This window comes from Lycorma delicatula, chromosome 1 (assembly GCF_047948215.1).
Source record: "Lycorma delicatula isolate Av1 chromosome 1, ASM4794821v1, whole genome shotgun sequence".
Classification (NCBI taxonomy): Eukaryota; Metazoa; Arthropoda; class Insecta; order Hemiptera; family Fulgoridae; genus Lycorma; species Lycorma delicatula.
In genome coordinates, this window is record NC_134455.1 from 304,173,725 (window position 1) to 304,191,626 (window position 17,902).

General features: G+C 27.8%; 1 protein-coding gene across 2 annotated transcripts in view; it reads left to right on the forward strand.

Moving 5' to 3' along the window:
* The window catches only part of LOC142333453 (protein drumstick-like), an 88,078-nt gene that overhangs the window by 60,235 nt on the left and 9,941 nt on the right, over positions 1 to 17,902 (forward strand). Inside the window, exon 3 of one of the 2 annotated variants that reach the window (XR_012758608.1) lies at positions 4,707 to 4,781. The exons of the other annotated variant lie outside the window; for it this stretch is intronic. The gene's annotated coding sequence lies outside the window, so the exon portion shown is untranslated. The remainder of the gene's footprint in view (positions 1 to 4,706; positions 4,782 to 17,902) is intronic. 2 annotated transcript variants of the gene reach the window in all.

The window sequence follows — 17,902 nt, forward strand, 5'->3', positions numbered from 1 at the left end:
ATATATCTTTGGAAATTCTATAATATTATATTCTGCATTAGTTTATATTAATAAACTGTTCCAGTGAATTGATGCTATACAGAAGTATTAACTTTAAATAATAATATTTTAAAGCGGTTTGAGAAATGAACAGAATACTATTCTAAAAGTCACTGGAATGGCTTTGTTGTATTATCATACCAAACAATAAATAGATATTTTTTTTGTAAAAAATGATCGATGAAGTAGTTTTATCTACTAATTCATCTACTTTTTCTTATAGAATTAAACTCTAAATTTCTTTGTGGGGAGAGCCATATCTATTTATTTACTGCTGGTTCATATTATATTATATTCTACGTTTCTCTAGTAATCCATTACTAAAAGATTTATCTTCTTTAGGAAGATTTTGACTACTTTGATGGATTTCTGACGCATTATTAATTTTGGTTATCTGTGGTTAATCCTTTAAGTTTACCCTTTTACATCTCTTTTATGCTTTTCTCTGTTTAACATTTATGAATGATTTTTATTAGTTTATTTGAAAAACTTCCACATAGATTTCCGGTACAACTAAATACAAAAAAGGAATATCATTATTCAAGAATAGAATAAAACTTTGGAAAAAGGTTAACGGTTGTGCTAATTTACCGTAGATTCAATCTAATGGATATGTTAAACCACAACAATTTCGCCGTAAGGTTGGAAATTTGTAACGTTTGGAAAATGATAAACGTAACCTCTACTTGATTCATTGGAATCCTGGAGATTACTCGTTGAAATGAAACAATGACTTTATACTTTAATGAATATTATTATTAGTTTTTTAATATATTTCAAACAGTAATCGAGTTTCTGATTTGTTATGTTTAACTAAAACTGACTGAAGTGAGAAACCCTTAGCCGATCCTTTGCCTGTGTGAAATTAAAATTCATTTGTATCGAAGGATTTTCATGTAATGGATTGCACTGACGTAAACCTTTTTGTTTTAATAAATTAATTAATATCCTAGCAATATTTCATCGCAATTAATTTCATTTTCAATAAAATAATCCATATAGAAAATTGTTAAGGGAAATGAAGATTTTCAACTCGAGCAAATTCTTTTATTATTGCATGGATATCTATGGAATATAATGGGATCCTAATGTCAAAAGATTGATTTTGATAATAATGAAAACTTTCAAAATTTAATTAAATTTTTAAGTAGGCCTATTTGTTTTATTACCAAATCAATCTATTATTTTCGTTTTTAGATTTAAAGTACGTTTTACAAATAAATACTTTGCTAATTTAACCAAAAACGTCAAAGTTATGACTTTAATCTCCTCATATAAGAAATTTAGAGAAAAATCAATAAAATAAATAATGATGCACATTTAATACAGCATGATATTTAATAAGCATAATAAGAATATAGGTTTAATCTGAAAATAAACATTATTTTAGTTTATTTTTACTTTTTATTCCTTCACTCTTTATTTATTTATAAATAGTTTTTGTACATTAACAAAAATTGACAGTGTTATTAAACATTAAATAATGGTTATTTATTGTAAATAAATTACGTTATTAAAAAAAAATATATATGAATTTTTCTTTTTAGAAAATTGGAAAATTCGATTTTGTAGCTATTTTACATAATAACAACGTAAATCAATAGAATTGTTTTTGTTGAGGAAATGTGTAGTTATGATATTTTATTACAATTATGATTGTTTTTTAAACATATTTTGATAAAAATAATTGTATTATACAATTAAAACTGTTCTAAGATCTTTTTTTTTCATTTTATGCATAGTATGATGATGCATAGTAAAAAGAAAAAAAAATGAACTTTACAATTAATTAATATACATGTAAGGTTAATCTTTTAAAAGAATAAAACTATTATAAGAAATATAAATTAATTAGTTGTACATTAATTACCTACAGCAAGTATTTAAAATTGGCTTAAAGTTAATTTTTGAATTCTGACATAAAATTTATTGTTTATGCTTAGACTACTAAGTGTTTTTTTTTTTTTTTTTTTGTGAAAGAGTGGGCATCAAGAGCTATTGTCATTAGCCCGCTGGAAATTGGTAGCGTATGAAAAGATGCCATGTCTAACCGGGATTGGAACCCGGAACCATCGCACGAAAAGCCGAGGTAGCGTCTCGGAATTTCCTGCGTGGTCTCGGGCCAGGTTCGAATCCCGGTTCGATTCCCGCTCTTTCGTAACAAAAAAAAGTGTTTACAATATGATTTTCTATTTATTATTTTATTATTATAAATCTATATTATACTCATAATTAATAATATTGTGTGCTAGGTATCATATCCTAAAAAATTAGTGCTTGAAGAATTCTGAGACAGGGTGACACAAACTTACCTTTTTCTTTTTTACCACTGGTGTTGAAAATGTATATAATTATAATAACTAACATATTTTATTATCTTTAACACTATAGGTTTTGTGAACACCCAGTTTCAACAAATTGCTTGTAGATATTATATTTCATAAATTTAAGGTAATTAATTGTTTAAGTTATAATTATATTTAATTATAAGCTAAATTTATTTTAATTTTTATTTAAATAACTTATTACTTTTTTATGTGTAAATACATTATACATAAATGTTATATTAACTAATTTTCTTTTTTAACTCATTATTATAATTAAATTATGCAATAATTATAATGAATCTGATCACTTGAAAATGCACTTCTTAAATTAGTTATTAAAATAATTATTTTCTTAATGTTTTGCTTTTTTATCTATTTTTTAAGAATGCAAAATAATAGTCTTTTTTAAAGAGAGATACTAAATATCAATTTATTATTTTAAAAATTTGTAGTATTGAAATAAATCTTTTATAAGTATAAAATTAAAGCAAGTTTTTTATAAGTAAAAACATTAAGCGATTCAAATTTGTAATTTGTACACAAAATTCATTCAATAATGAAATATAAATAACATTAATAAATAAGTACTGAGCCTAATTGTTTCATTCAGTTTTATTTTCAGATTTTCTGAATCAAATGATTACAAAATTACTTACAAATATATTTAAAAAAAATAACTTCAATGATCTTTATTTTCTTAAACTTTCATATTTATTTTAGACATAAACTTTCTGTAAGAATTAAAAGTATGAACAATGTTTATACTCTTTTATAATGCACAAAGAGAATCGAACGATTTTAAAAGGAGACTAAAGAGTAAATGTTTTAAATAAATTTTTAAAATAACAAATGTTATACACGAAATCATTTAATTTACTTCGATAACATCATATTTCTTACAAAAACAACATTATTTAGATTATAATCACATCACTGTAGATTCTCAATAAGTCTTCTGGATAGTTCACCGATCATTCTTTGCATTGTTTCCAGTGGATTCATTTAAATTTTTGTCGGAATCGATGTATCATTACCTTAATTTTGAAGGTAATTGTTTTACCTTCAAATAATCACAGAGAAAGAGGTCGTTTGCTGAAAAGTCATGTGATTTTGTTGGCTGTAAATTATTTCCATATCAGAAGATAAAATGGATAGGAAAAAAATTCCTATTGAAGATCACGTGATAAGTTCTTTAAGTCTCGTTCTTGTTAAAAAAATGTTTCCTTATTTAGGTAGTGATGAATACGAACAATAACTAAAAAGATCTCTTCCGTATGTATGTTTGTGCTCCAGTGACAACCAGAGCCCTTCAAAAAGTAAAGTCCATTGATTCCGAAGGAAGATTTTGTAAGTTTGGAATTCATAGGATTCGTAGGTGGTCTTTATTTGGTATTTTTAGGATCGTAATCAGTTCACTATTTCTTAATAAAACCTTCATTCATTCAGCGTGTTCTGCTATTAGAGGCAGGTCCTGTCACAGCTGCTGTTCTCCACTTAACCTCTTTGTTTCAGCATATTTTCCTTTTCCAGTAATCGCAACCGTAATTTGAAATCTCTTTTTTACTCTTCCTTTCCTTCCATTTACCAAGACTTCTATCGCATCTAATAGTAAACATCTTCTTCTCATACAATATACTAGCCGGTTCCTTTTCCTATATTCAATCGCATTTAGCATTTTTATATTCTCTTCGATTTTCCTTAATACTTTTTCATAAGTAGAAAATACACGAGATTTTATAATTCTTGCCATCCAATCTTGTAATGGCATCTTAAATGCCATTACTTTCTTCACGGAAGGAACACGTTTTTATATATTTGCAGACAGCTGTAAGAGGATTCTGTTCACTACATTAGCTGACTGTGTAGTGAATATCATTACTCTCAGAAAAAACAACAATTATAACTGGTGTTGTACACTTTTGAGAGTACATCTTTTTGCGAGTATTTTCAAGTACTCTTCCTTCAGTGATTAAAGATTGGCATTATTCGATGAGTAGTTATATCTTCATAATAAGAACTTAGATGTATTTATAATAAAAAAAAGAAAATTTAAAGGCTCAAAATATGAAATGTTTTTAAAGATTACTTATACTGGTTAATTAGAAATTATTATTTAAAAAAAGAATTATTGAATGAAATTGCAAACAATTAATTATAGTATTAAAATATTTATTTAAAAATTATCAAATAGTAAATAATTATTTTTTAATTTAATATAAGGAGTGCAATTATGTGACAGACAAACACTAGTAAATTAATCATAATATTAATAATAATAATAATAATAATAATTATAATCTCGGTGGTTGATCTGAGTGGTGATGTGTTGTCTGTCTCTAGATGCAATGGGTGGCGGTGAGGGGCGGCACTGGTCAACGATGCCGCCTTGTACTCCTCTCTCTCTTAGGCCTAACTGTAAGCACCAACATTACTACTACTACTATTACTACAACTATTACCACTATTCTTTAATAAAATAATAATAATTCTACTATCTTCCGTTATACTCCCTATTCTTAGGCCTAATATATTGCATGTTCCACTGCATGATTTCTTTTTTTCAATTAAATCATGTTTACTTCAAGTAAATTTTGCACAATTTAATATATATAAATATATATTCTTAAATTTATTTCTAACAAAAGAATATTTAAAGTAAAATATTTTTTGATACGGTAATTTAATATAATTACTTTTCTTTAGAAAATCTGTACGTTTCAAAAAGTTAAAGAATAACATACTTATCTAGTAAGTCTTACGTTATCTACGTGATGAACATCTGGTAATTAATATGTTTTCATATTATACAGTACATTTTTGTGAGAAAAGATAATTCCTGCTACTCTGGTACGTATACATCTAACGACCGGTCGCTTCAGTGTATTCATCGCAAAAGAAAAAACTTGTTTTTAAAGAATTATAATTTTTTGTTATAAAGAATTATAATATTAAAACTTGTATTTTTATGAGTTTAAATTGATTTGTTGAAATTCTGTAGAAAAAATTACTGAAAATTACTCACAAAGTTACTGAGATTTGAACATCCAATATCTTCTTTAAGAGAGCGAATGTAAAATTATTTTTAGAGTAAATATTTAAGAAGAGTTTACCATTAAAATTGTTGGGAATCTCGACCAACTGTTAGAAAAGAGTGGGTTACATTCGTTTTACGTAAATTTAAAATAGAATAAGATCTGGTATTACTCTTCAAATTATAGTAAGCGTAAAGAACTAAATGGCGAGTAGTTCTTCCTGGAATGGCTGAAGTAATGGTTGGAACTGTTAGTAGTATAGTGGATGGAATGGTGTACTGCGAAAGAACGTCGTAGGTAGCAAGAAGCCAGTAGCCGGTTCAACAATCCGTCCCCACCCTACTTATCAACTAAGCGTTTTAAAATTTGATTCCCACCGATTAGATTGGGAACGTTTTTTCTTTCTTAATTCCTACTTCATCTTGATGTTAATTAAAAAAGATGAAACTATGGATGTGCACCATAATAGTGTTTTTAGATTATATGGTTCAAACAAACAAAAAAACTGTCTTCTTTTTACTGAAAGGTGAAAAAATATTAGAGGACAGATAAAAATTTGTTCTTAAGTATTGTTTTAATTTGTTTCTATCAAAATATTCTAAGGAAGTTATTAAACGTAAAGATTAGAGCACAGTAAAAAAAAGTAAAATATTGAATATATTTTATGATTTTTTTTATCATTTCAACTGATGTTCTTTGTATAAATTGAAAAAAAAAAAAACAGCACTGAAAAGAGTAAATCTAAATAAATGACAAAACTGAACTTGTTTTATCAAGTAAGATATAACTTATTCTTGAAAGTCAATTATTGCATATTTGAGTATATATAATTCTTAATTTTAAAGAATTGAGATTAATATATTATTTAATATTTGGATTCTCTTTTCGTTTAATCTGGTAAATAAAGTAAATGAAGTTCTTACACGCTAAATTTTAATTCTAAAATACGACTTTTCCTTTAGTAGATTAGTGATGGCTAACAATAAAGAAAAGTAATTTTGAACGCAAAAATATCAGACATACTGAAGATTGAGAGAAGTTCTTATTAGTCTTTATTTTTGAGAAAGAAAAAGTTAATTTAATTAAAAAACATATTTTACGGTATTTATTACCGTGACAAACATCAGAAAAATATTAAACCATTTTCTTTATAGTATATTTAATTGAGAAATCATTTATATTGGAAAATTTCTTGTCAATGTAATTTTTAAGGATAGGATATCTTTAAAAATCCTTTACAGCGACTATCCGTAATAGAAAGCTGAATAAGTCTTATATAATAAGAATGTCTTTCATGAAATTCATCATAATCATCTGGTGTTCTGCCTGGCGGCAGGTCTCTTATGCCCCTGCTGTAACCATCCATTTTTGTCCCAAACCTTCTCCTTCGTTCCCTTGTAATTTCCAATGTTCATGATATTAACACTATATTATTATCTTGTAATGTAAGAAAATGTAATTACGTGTATTCGACTGGTTTATCCTGTTGCGTGTAATTTTAAAAACACGTATAAAAACTTTTAATTCAAATCTTATCAGTCTGCAGTTTTTCTTACTATGTTGGATGATTGCAGAATTGCAATAAGAGAAGTAAAATTATCTTCCTATTTTATATATATATATATATATATATATATTTATATATTACTTACCGCAGTAATACAATTACCATTGAGTTTAACTTAACTTTATATTCTACATAATTTTGGGTTTTGACCTTATCGTATTAGTTTTTTTTTTGGCTAGTACCCTTATAATTAACAATTGTATTGGCATATAACTATTATATTTTTTCTAGAAACATTAGTTTACATATACATCGGACATTGATTTTATAAATTAGACAGAATTTACTTTAAAGCAAAATCTTATAGAAGAGTTTCATAAAAATTTAATTTACTTTCACTAATCAATTAAACTCTTTATAATATAATGATAAAAATATCATTTTATAATAATTATTCAATAATAATAATAATAATAATAATAATAAGAAAAAACACAAAGAAGAAGCAGTTTTCAGTTTCTTCTTATCTCAGTTGTTTTGATGCACGGAAGGCTGCATACACTTAGCGTGCTGCACAAAGAAGTATCAGTACTAGACATAATTTTAAATTAGTTTATACTTCTTGTGATGTCCAATATCTTTTTAATTTCAATATTTTCTGTCCAAAAATAACACAGTTTAAATATTTTATGACTAGAGGTAACCTCGAAATTAAATTCTACGTTCAGAGTTCTAACTGAAAGTAAATTACACTTGATTGTAAGATCAAATTTAGATATTTATATAAAAAAGCTAACAACACAGTTGTAAGATAGTCCCATCATGCGGTTTTTTTCTGATGCACGGCTTATACACACATACATACATACATACACAACTTAATTTAAAATATTTATCATTTTATTTAAATATAATATTTTTTGTCTATTTAATTCAATGATTCTAACTAAAGAACCCGCGCATACCGTATTTCATTCTCGCGGGTGTGGTGGTACTAGCAGCCGCTTTAAATACTTTTTAACACCTTAAATATTATTCATTTATTTAATTCTACCGGTCACTTATGACGTCACAACATAGCAGTCGACTATAGCAGCTGTACTCAGTGGTACACTAGCGCTCGTTGTGGTGAGAGGGAATACATATGACGGATTATACCTACATAGCCGCTAATTTATTTACAGAATTTTTTGGGGTGGGATGCGATTTTGAAAATTTTTTTGAAATATTATTTTTTAATTATTAACAAATGTGCGTAAAAAAAATACGACCTTAATTAGGAGAAATCTCGAGATACTGAGGGTGACCTTGCTCTACAGCCTCACCACCTTGACCTTTTAAGTTGAAAATTTAATGCCTCATATATAGAAGTACTCTGATCAAGTTTGGTCAAAATCGGTCGAATAGTTCTGAAGATGTAAGGTAATTTAGGGTAAGACAAAATACACACACACACACACACACACACACACGCGCGCGCGCGCAATACGAACATCATGAAAATTTCCATTCCGTGTTTTGGTTTTTGGGTACCTTAGGTGTCAAAACGTCAAGATTCGGTGAAAACCGCATATGCCCAAATTGGACCGATTTCAATATTTCCCTTCTTAAGCTATAGCTCTGCTATAGCGCTAGACGGGAAAGTAAAATTTGTTTCTGTAATTGCGAAATTTACTCAATTTTTAATCGGTGTAACCATTTTTAACGTTATCTATCAAACTGATTTTTATTTAAATAATTGTAATAACTTCTGAGTAACATATATATTTTATTATTTTAACAATAAAATTTGGACAGAAGATTTCTTATTAATATCAATTGAAATCTATTTTTCATGATAACTACTATCGTTTTGAAACACTTTGATAAATCAGAGAAGAAATTTTCACAGTACTGATTTCATATGCTTGGATGATGGTTTATATCAAATTCAAAATAGGATTCTACCAAACTCAGACATCAAACTAAAACTTTTTTGTTGCAATTTATTAAAATAAAAGAATTTATCCATATGAATATCAATCTGCACTAATCAATTTTTTAATATTTGAAGTTACAAATAATATATACAATAATGTATACAAAAAATAAATTCATATAAAATCTATAATAAAATTATAATTATTATAAAATTATGATTACATGTGGAAGACCGACTTTTCGTTTCTAATGCCTTCACTATTTCGCAGTTTTATATATAAGGAAATTCATTTTAATAAGGAGATTCATTGTAAGTTAGTGGTATAGTGGTAATTAATTTTTACGGGCACCAATCTCACCAAGCAACCGAAAGTAATACCATACTTTTCTTGGAAAAGTTGGCAAAAAAAGTAAAAAGTACATATTGTAAGAAAAAGAATTCTTTCTTAAGTTTTTAAACTAAGAATTTTGGCTATTATTATTAGTAACTATTAAAAAAATATTACGTGGAGGTGTTCAGGGCTAATCAAAAATGCAGAGTACTTCGATTTTACGTTTCTGAAGTTATGGAATTTTGACGTAAAACTTTAGTTTAATTTTGGGGAAAATTTTTTTTTATCAGGGATGTTAATGATCCATGCTGACTTTAGAAATTAAAAGGAAAAAACTTTTATAGAAAGACTTTTGCTCTGGTTACTTCATGTTCTAATTGCTGAGAATTATCTGATATAGGATATCAGAAATTAATACGTCAGAATTACTATGTCAGAATTACCTAACATAGTAAAGAATTTAGATATTTCATAAGAAGATTGTGTAAGGTACTGTGGTTTAGATTTTTTATGTATTGAATGAACGGTATCTTATAGTTCGCGTACAAAAAGAAATTGATTCTTCAAATGTGTCAATATCCATTCGCAAAATAAGTGTTTTCTGATGGTTTTTGAGCTGAGAAATCGAATAAAATAGGTCAAAAAACCGTATCTGGAGTAGTTTTTGTGTAAGATGGTGAAGTAAATGGCGTAAGATAAGTTGAATAAAACAAAGAAAAGTTAGAAAATTTTAATTTTTTTGAAAATGTACATTTACTATATTTGTCGGGAAAGTACTTATTTAATGTACTGGTGATGTGAAAAATTTGTGAAAACAGATTTCCTGTTGAAAGATTAAATAAAAACTGGAAATTAGACAACAATTGTAAAATAAATAAAAAAATTAATTACTAAGATAGTAATTTTTTTTTTTGGTAATGACAGAAATAAAACAAATTATTTGAAAAATTATTATTTCAAAGTTGGAAATAAAATAATAGCTGATCAATAGTGCGCAATACCACATTACTGTATAAATTCATTCTGCATACATCGGGTACTGTGAATTGTGCTGCCGTTAGCGAATGTTTTCTGGGAATTTTAGTTTGAACACGGACGGTTGGCCGTTGAAGTTATGGCAAACAGAAGAACTTACTACAACTTATTTACAACAGAGGAATACACCGATATGGTATTCATTTTGAGTGTATGTAAAGGAAGTGTTACAGCTGCTGTAGTAGAGTATGAAATACGTTTTCTGAATCGCAGGATTCCAGATCCCGAAACAATTAGTGCGACTTTTCGCAATCTTCGGGAAACAGGTTCACTGCCTAGTATTCGTACCAGCTACGACCAACACGTCGCTGTTAATGATGAAATTGTTACCGATGCAGTTCAGCTCAGCCCAGGCGTCAGTACACGACGTCTTTATAAGGGGATCAGAATTTCGCATTCATTGGTTTGGAGGACACTTAACAAAACAAGATTTATTCTTATCATATACAGTTAGTTCAATATGTATATATCCAGGAGAAGGTCCGCTTTGCTTGGAGTTCTGCAACTGGTGGAATACAAATCGACAACTCAAAAAGTATGTTTTGTTTACCAACGAGGCAAATTCCGCTCGAGAGGCGTCATCAACTTACACAAGCATACATGGGAAGAAGTAAATCCTCATGAAACGGTGAAGGCAATTTTTAACATTTAGAGTCAATGTATGGTGCGGCCTTCTTCACAGTCAGCTGTTTGGATCTTTCATATTACCTGGCCGCTTAAATGATGAGGTTTACTTATAATTTCTTCAAGAAGAATTGCTGCAGCCGCTTGAAGATCCTCCTCTAGCGCTGAGATGCAAAGTATAATTCCAGCACAGTGGCGCGTCTTCCCATTTCTCTTCTGCCGTTTCCACTCAGTTAAAACATCATTTCCTTGAGAAATGGATCGATCGTGGAGGCCCACATTCCTGGCCACCAAGGTCACCTTACCTAACACCTTTAGATTTTTCGTCTGGAAATGGTTGTAAAATATTGTATACAAAATAAAAATACATTCTCGCGATAAATTAATTGTCCGCATTATGGATGCGGCTGAGCAACTTAAGGACAGTCTTGAAGAGTTAAACAGAGCATCAAAAGCAGTACAGAAATGTGCCAAAAAAGCTGTTGAAAATAGCGGGGTCATGTGTCAACATTTATTATAAACTGATATGATAATCACTTTGGTCTAATGTATTGTTTCTAAATAAGATTCAAATTTTTCTAACATTTCTTTGTTTCATTCAACTTATCTTACGCCATTCTGTTCAGAATTAAATTCTCTACAAGTTTTATTTAGTTTTCCGTGTCTATTACCCATTTAAAAAGTTTAAGGTACGTTAAACATAAAAAACAGGATTTTACTCTACCGGGGTTTTTTACTCTACAGGGTTTATTGGTTTTTACCACAGATTTTTAAAAAACTACTGCAGATACGGTTCTGGGACCTATTTTATTCAATTTTTAGGTCAAAAATCATAAGAAATTACTAATTCTGACCCTTAATTAAAGTCCTAAAAATTTCAGTACGACTTCATTTTTACCGGGGTAGCTGAAATTCGAGCGAAATCTTTCACTTGTTACTCTCAAACGAAGTATTTTAGAATATATGACTATATGCACTTTTTCGATTATTTTTACAATTAAAATAGGTTATGAAAGTCTCTTGAAATAGGTTATGAAAGAGAACTTCGTTATATATATATATATATATATATATAATGGATTCAAATTAACATAAATCCGTTAACAAATTTCTAGTGAACGGACCAGAGGATAAACAATTATACAGAGTGGGTTCGAGTCATTGCCGCTCTAGCGCGTCGTCGGGGACAAAGGAAAAAATACAAATTTTGTCTGTAAACTATTAGGAATATGGTTTTATCGTAATATCTTTGAATAACAAAAAGTCATGCAAATTAGCAGATTATAGGTCGGCTCAAACTTCGTTGAGGAAGTCTTTAGGTGGAGTTGGAGAGTCGACCTCCCGCCACGCCAGTCAACTTACATCAGTTACAACTCATCGCTTGCTCCATATTAAATATGAAAATGTTATAGTTATCTACAATAAAATACTGCATACCATTATGATGTAGTAAATTAGATGAAAAAAGAAACAACGTTTGATCCGTGTCAATCGGCCTTATAATTTTTATCCTTCAGCAACTATTTATTTTATTAATTAGATATTTTAAATTAATAGTGATTTAATCTTACATTAATTTTACTTTTGCTTATTATAGGTTAAAAGTAGGCTGATTGATATCGGATGATCATTGTTCTTCGTCTAATTTTCTAGGTTACAATGGTGCGCTTGTTTTGTTTATTTTTTTTGTAGTAAATGTAGATAATAATAAAGTTTTTTTATTTTTATAAATCAAACGATGAGTTGTAATTAATTTAAATTGACAGGCGTTATAGACGGTCGTTTCTTTAAGCCTAGATAAGTTATGTCAGATTTTAGCTTATATCAGATTATAAAACGATATGTCCTGGCATAATTGAAAAATGTCTGGACCTATTTTAACAAAAGTTTTAGGAGGAATTTATGTTAATATTGAAAGATCTTGAAATTAATTATTTACAGAGAGTTCTGCCCTCATTTAAAAACAAAAAGCGATTTCTCTCTTAGTGCCTCTTTTAACTAAAAAAAAATGTATATATAACCCAAAGTAAAGCTCATTAAACTTGTAGTAAGATTTTATGTAAATCAAAATTTACTACAAAGGATGCCTTTTGTCGAAGTTCAAACGAATGCCTGTATCCAGTTTTGATGAGACAATTTTTTTTTGTGTTTTGTAATATCAGAAAAAATAAAAAAAATATTTCTAAAATGTTTAATTTGAAACAATTTTTCGGATATATTTTTAACAGTTTTTAATTACACCTCTTTTAGATGGACTTAAATTGTTCGTTAATTTACTGAAGGTGTAGCGACAAATTTCAATTAATAAAAGTTAAAGCAATTAATTATACTTTTTAAAATTGTTTTGTCTAACATTTTCTGAATATATATATATTTGGGTTTTACCCAAAGATTTCACAGTCCAATTATTTACGAAAATAGAAATTTAACCAACATATTTGGAATTTATTTTTATTTTGACCGATGCAATGGATAAGAAATGATACCCGAAAGAACGCATCGTAATTCAGCTTGTGTGCTATAAAATTAATTTTGTATTGGCATAAAAATATCTTTATTAAAAATACTTTTCTTGTACCTAGCCAAATTACGATAAATATTATTTACGTGCTTTTTATCATGTTAGAATTGAATGTGTTCTAGTTTCTTATTATTTACTTTGTTTTAGAATAAAAATGGTACTGTACTGGCTTTATTAGTGTAATCGTGAGAAAATATTTAGCCAACTTTAAAATTAAGATGTATAAGAAAAATTTTAAGCATAAATTATTAAAAATCATTTTCGTACTTAACCGTTCATAACTTAAGCTCTGCTTAATTGAATAATTTCAGCATGGTATAAAAAGAACAAATATTCTTATTATGCTGTAAGTAGGCTACTGTTTAGTGGAAAAGAATTACTATACTATATTATGTTTAAAAGCCAAACTTTGGGTGAGTATACGCATTAATAGTGAATATACAGAATGTCTTTTTGTACAACGAAATAGTTCATGATTGAATAAAAAATATCTAGGAACATAGATCTGAATTATTGCTGCATAAATAAAAAATCAGAGTTACAATTAACTGATTAATATGTGAATAGAAACATCTTTGATTAGAATCAAGAAAACTTTGTTCTTTAGTTTGTGACTGGATGTAAAATATGGATTGAATTTCCAGAAGAGTAAGTACAGAAAAATTGTAGTTATGTTTTAATCGTTTTAGGTATTAAGGATGGTATTTTGTGGAAAATTCAATAAAATATTGATAGATGTAATCAATCTGATTCATTCAATCTATGAACAACATGATAGGCAACTTTTTTGTCTGCTAATTTTGTTATTTATGACTAGATTAGAACAAAACTATAAGTATGAGGAAAGAAATTAACTTGCAAAAGGCAATACTCACCAGTATAAGAAACAAAATTATATTATACATTTATGAAATTAAAAGGAGAAGAGAAAGCAAAGGAATAAGAAAAATCATAAAAAGAAATTCATGTTAATAAAGAAAATTAAGGAAATTATTAATGAATTATTGTAATTTTTAAATCATTATTCGAATCGTTTCCTGAAATAGATTAAATAATATACTGAAGGACGAAGTGTAGGAGGAAACGATTATGTTACCTGAGCAACGCTCTGCGTCAGTAGAATGGTGATTGATTAAATGGAGTAAAGTAAAAGAGTAAAAGACAATGGATTACGAAGAATGTGTTGGATACATCAATTTAAGTAAAATTAAGTTAAATGAATCTAAATAAGTAACTTGAATTTTTTTATTATGGATCGGTCTTCATTGTTACCCAGTAAAATAAGAAGTAAGAAGTTTAGTGGATGGTTTATCAATTTGTTTAGTATTTCATGGCAGAAAGCTGGATTTCTTCTTTTACATATAAATTTCTACGAAGGGAATCGTTTGTAAAGATCGTGGAGCAATCTTAAGACTTTAGAACGGAATGCTGTATAACGAATGCAACATTCGTGATACTTGGTGATACTCCCAAAGTTGTATTTCATAATCATATAGGTCTCAGCATGACTTAATTCAACAATAGTTTATTCTCTCAATGATAAATTTTTTGTTCATTATCCAATAAAGATCGCGGAATTTCGATCATAATAGCTTTCGTAAATTATTGAAGTTTACCTTGTAAACCGGTGTTATAAATGGGTACCAATACTTCAACATATCAAATTGCCGCATAATTTTTGTTTGGATGCATTTGAGGACTCGTTTCCTTCCTCATAATAATATAATAAATTTCATGTATTTAGCATATATTAAGTAAAAATATTTACTTTGCTCTCTAGGTGGCTCAGTTAGTAATTACTTATTTCTGCTAAACTGAGCTCCCTGAATCGATTCTAAGCAACGAACTGGGTTTTTATGGAGCAACAGAACAAACTTTTGAGGGCTCTAATATAAATTGCCCTGAGGAAAATGTGAAAAAGAAATTCTATGTATACACGAAATAAATTGGCTATCACCTTACTGGATATTAGCAGCACAGTACGACGCTGGAACGTCATCCAGGCAACATATTTTTTTACAAAATTTAATAATAAATGAAGAAAAGAAATATGGTTAACATAAGATATGACAATAATATGTGGTACTTCAGAGAAAATTACCTGAATTACGATAAATCTGGTTTAAAATAATTTGGTTATTTTTCCATAATTAACGAATACGTACAGTGTAGTTAATAAAATAAAAACATGTCGAATTAAAATAATATTGTCATATATTTAAATAATACTCGTACTTCTAGTCAAAAAATAATCATTTAATACTTTCAAATTATCATTTAAGAATTTTTAACTTTTTTTCTGTTGTAAGTCTTATAAACACGGTGTACATAAAGATGGTAATTTGCTATAGAAGCTTCTTGCAATAGATTACCATTATAAACAAAAATAAAATAGATAATTCGAAATATCTTAATCTAGTTCTGTTTAACGGCTTATGATGTATAGGCCTAGTTATAAAAATAAAAATAATAGATCTGTATTTAACAATGAGTATATTATTTTTAAAAAAAATGTACATAAGGTAATCTAATTACTCTTAACATCCACATAAACACTAGTGCATTACTTTATAATTGAAGAGCAAGTTTTTATGAATACAACTTTTTGTTCTTTATTATTACGTATAAAAAATCATGGGTGCATACAATAATAAACTAAAAGATAATTGCATTGTTTGAAAATAAATAATATATAATGTAATTGTAATTACAATGTTAAAATATTATTATTACCGTATTTATAAAGTTACTAATTAATTTTATCTATTGTTTAGTTACCGTAAATATCCACTCTAAGGTCGCTTACCGTATTAATAATTTGCAATACCAGGTATTTATTGATTGTTTAAACACAATGCAAGTATGTAGATTATAGCTTGTAATAAAATAGCCTACCGTTTCTAGATCGTAAAGTATTTTACTAACTCCACCGTTAACGATCACCTGTTACTGTTGAAATAAATAAAACTATTTACGTTGAATAATACTTAAAATTAACATTTCAATTACAACAGAAAAAAAGGTAAGGTATAAAAATAAATAATTTTATTCGGAGGTTTACATGTAAATAAAATGAAACTAATAAAATATAGATAAAATATTTTTTGAACAGTGGACCTCGATTACAAACCATACCTAATATGGAATGGTAAGTAGAAAATAAGGACGCAGTGCCAGAGAATAAATTTAAGTTTAAATTACAGTACTAAAAAAATGTTCGACTCTCACTGTTGTAACTTATCAACAGTTAGGTAATATGCCAGTATAACACTGTTTTATTTATTTTTTGTTGATAATTTAGGAACCCTAGATTTTTATTGCTGTATGACTTTAAAATTTAATTGGTCATAAAAGCAGCACAAGATGAAGTGGATAATATTTGTTGATTTCACTGCAACGAGGATGGGTTTTTTTAAGGACGGTTCTATCTCGATAGCCTGTATAAATCATTCCTTCGTACGAGTATAATGGAAATATGAAGTCAAAAAAAAAGTTAAAATTTTAGGAATTTAATACTCCATTTCTAGAATTAAATTTTAAAGTTTGAAAACCTAAATTAAAAAAAAAAAGTTTCCTATTTTTTAAGTAAATTTTAATAATCTGCTAATTTTTTAACGCTCATTTTTGAATATATTTTTAGCAGCAATAACCAATTTTCATATTGAAAATAATTTTCAATTTTGTTTACCATTTTATCAATTTAATTTCAAGACTGATTTTATAAAATACAGTTCATTCGAGTTTGTAACAACTTTCTTTACGTTTTTTGTTTCATTCAATAAACGTTACTTTAATTTTTTATCAGCTCCAGTTGTTTTAATTTTTTATAATTTTTTTTTTTAATAAACACGGTTTCTAAAAATTAAATTGAAAGTGCTTCACAACATTATTGGTTAAAAGTTCAGAAATACTTATAGGAAACTACAAAAATGTACACGGAAATTAGATCACAATCGGTCTAAGTTATTGCTTGTGTATATTCAAGGGATATTGTAAATCACACACAACATCCGAAATAATAGCCAAATTAATATTCCCTCAAACTAATAGTCACGGTTAGAAGGTTCAATCCCGTTTTGAGATGGGATTGCTTTTATAATTCATCCTTTTATTTAATTGGTTCTATTTAAAGCTAATAAATTAATTTCAGTATGAAATTTAGTATATCATTTTTAAAGTAGCTCTGATCAATTCCCAACTTTGTCATATCCATCTCGCCGTTAGAAAGTTATTATGAATGAAATGTTGGATAGGTATACTAAAGTTAAAATAAATAAATAAAACATCCCAAGATTGCTTTGTATAGGAATTACAGTGCATTCGGAAAGTTGCTATGCACTGGAAATGTGGAAGTGTAATGACGAAACATTTTTAATTATTAATTTGTATTTTTATTTCATTATTTTATAGAAACGGATATTACAATAACTAGAATAGTTTATAAAATGTGTGTGGACCTTCTCCAACATCAGTACAACACTACACACGTTTCAATTTGTTCACAAACACTTTAACCAGCTGATGTACTGAAAAATCTCGTACGAACAGCGTTATTGCGGTTTGTA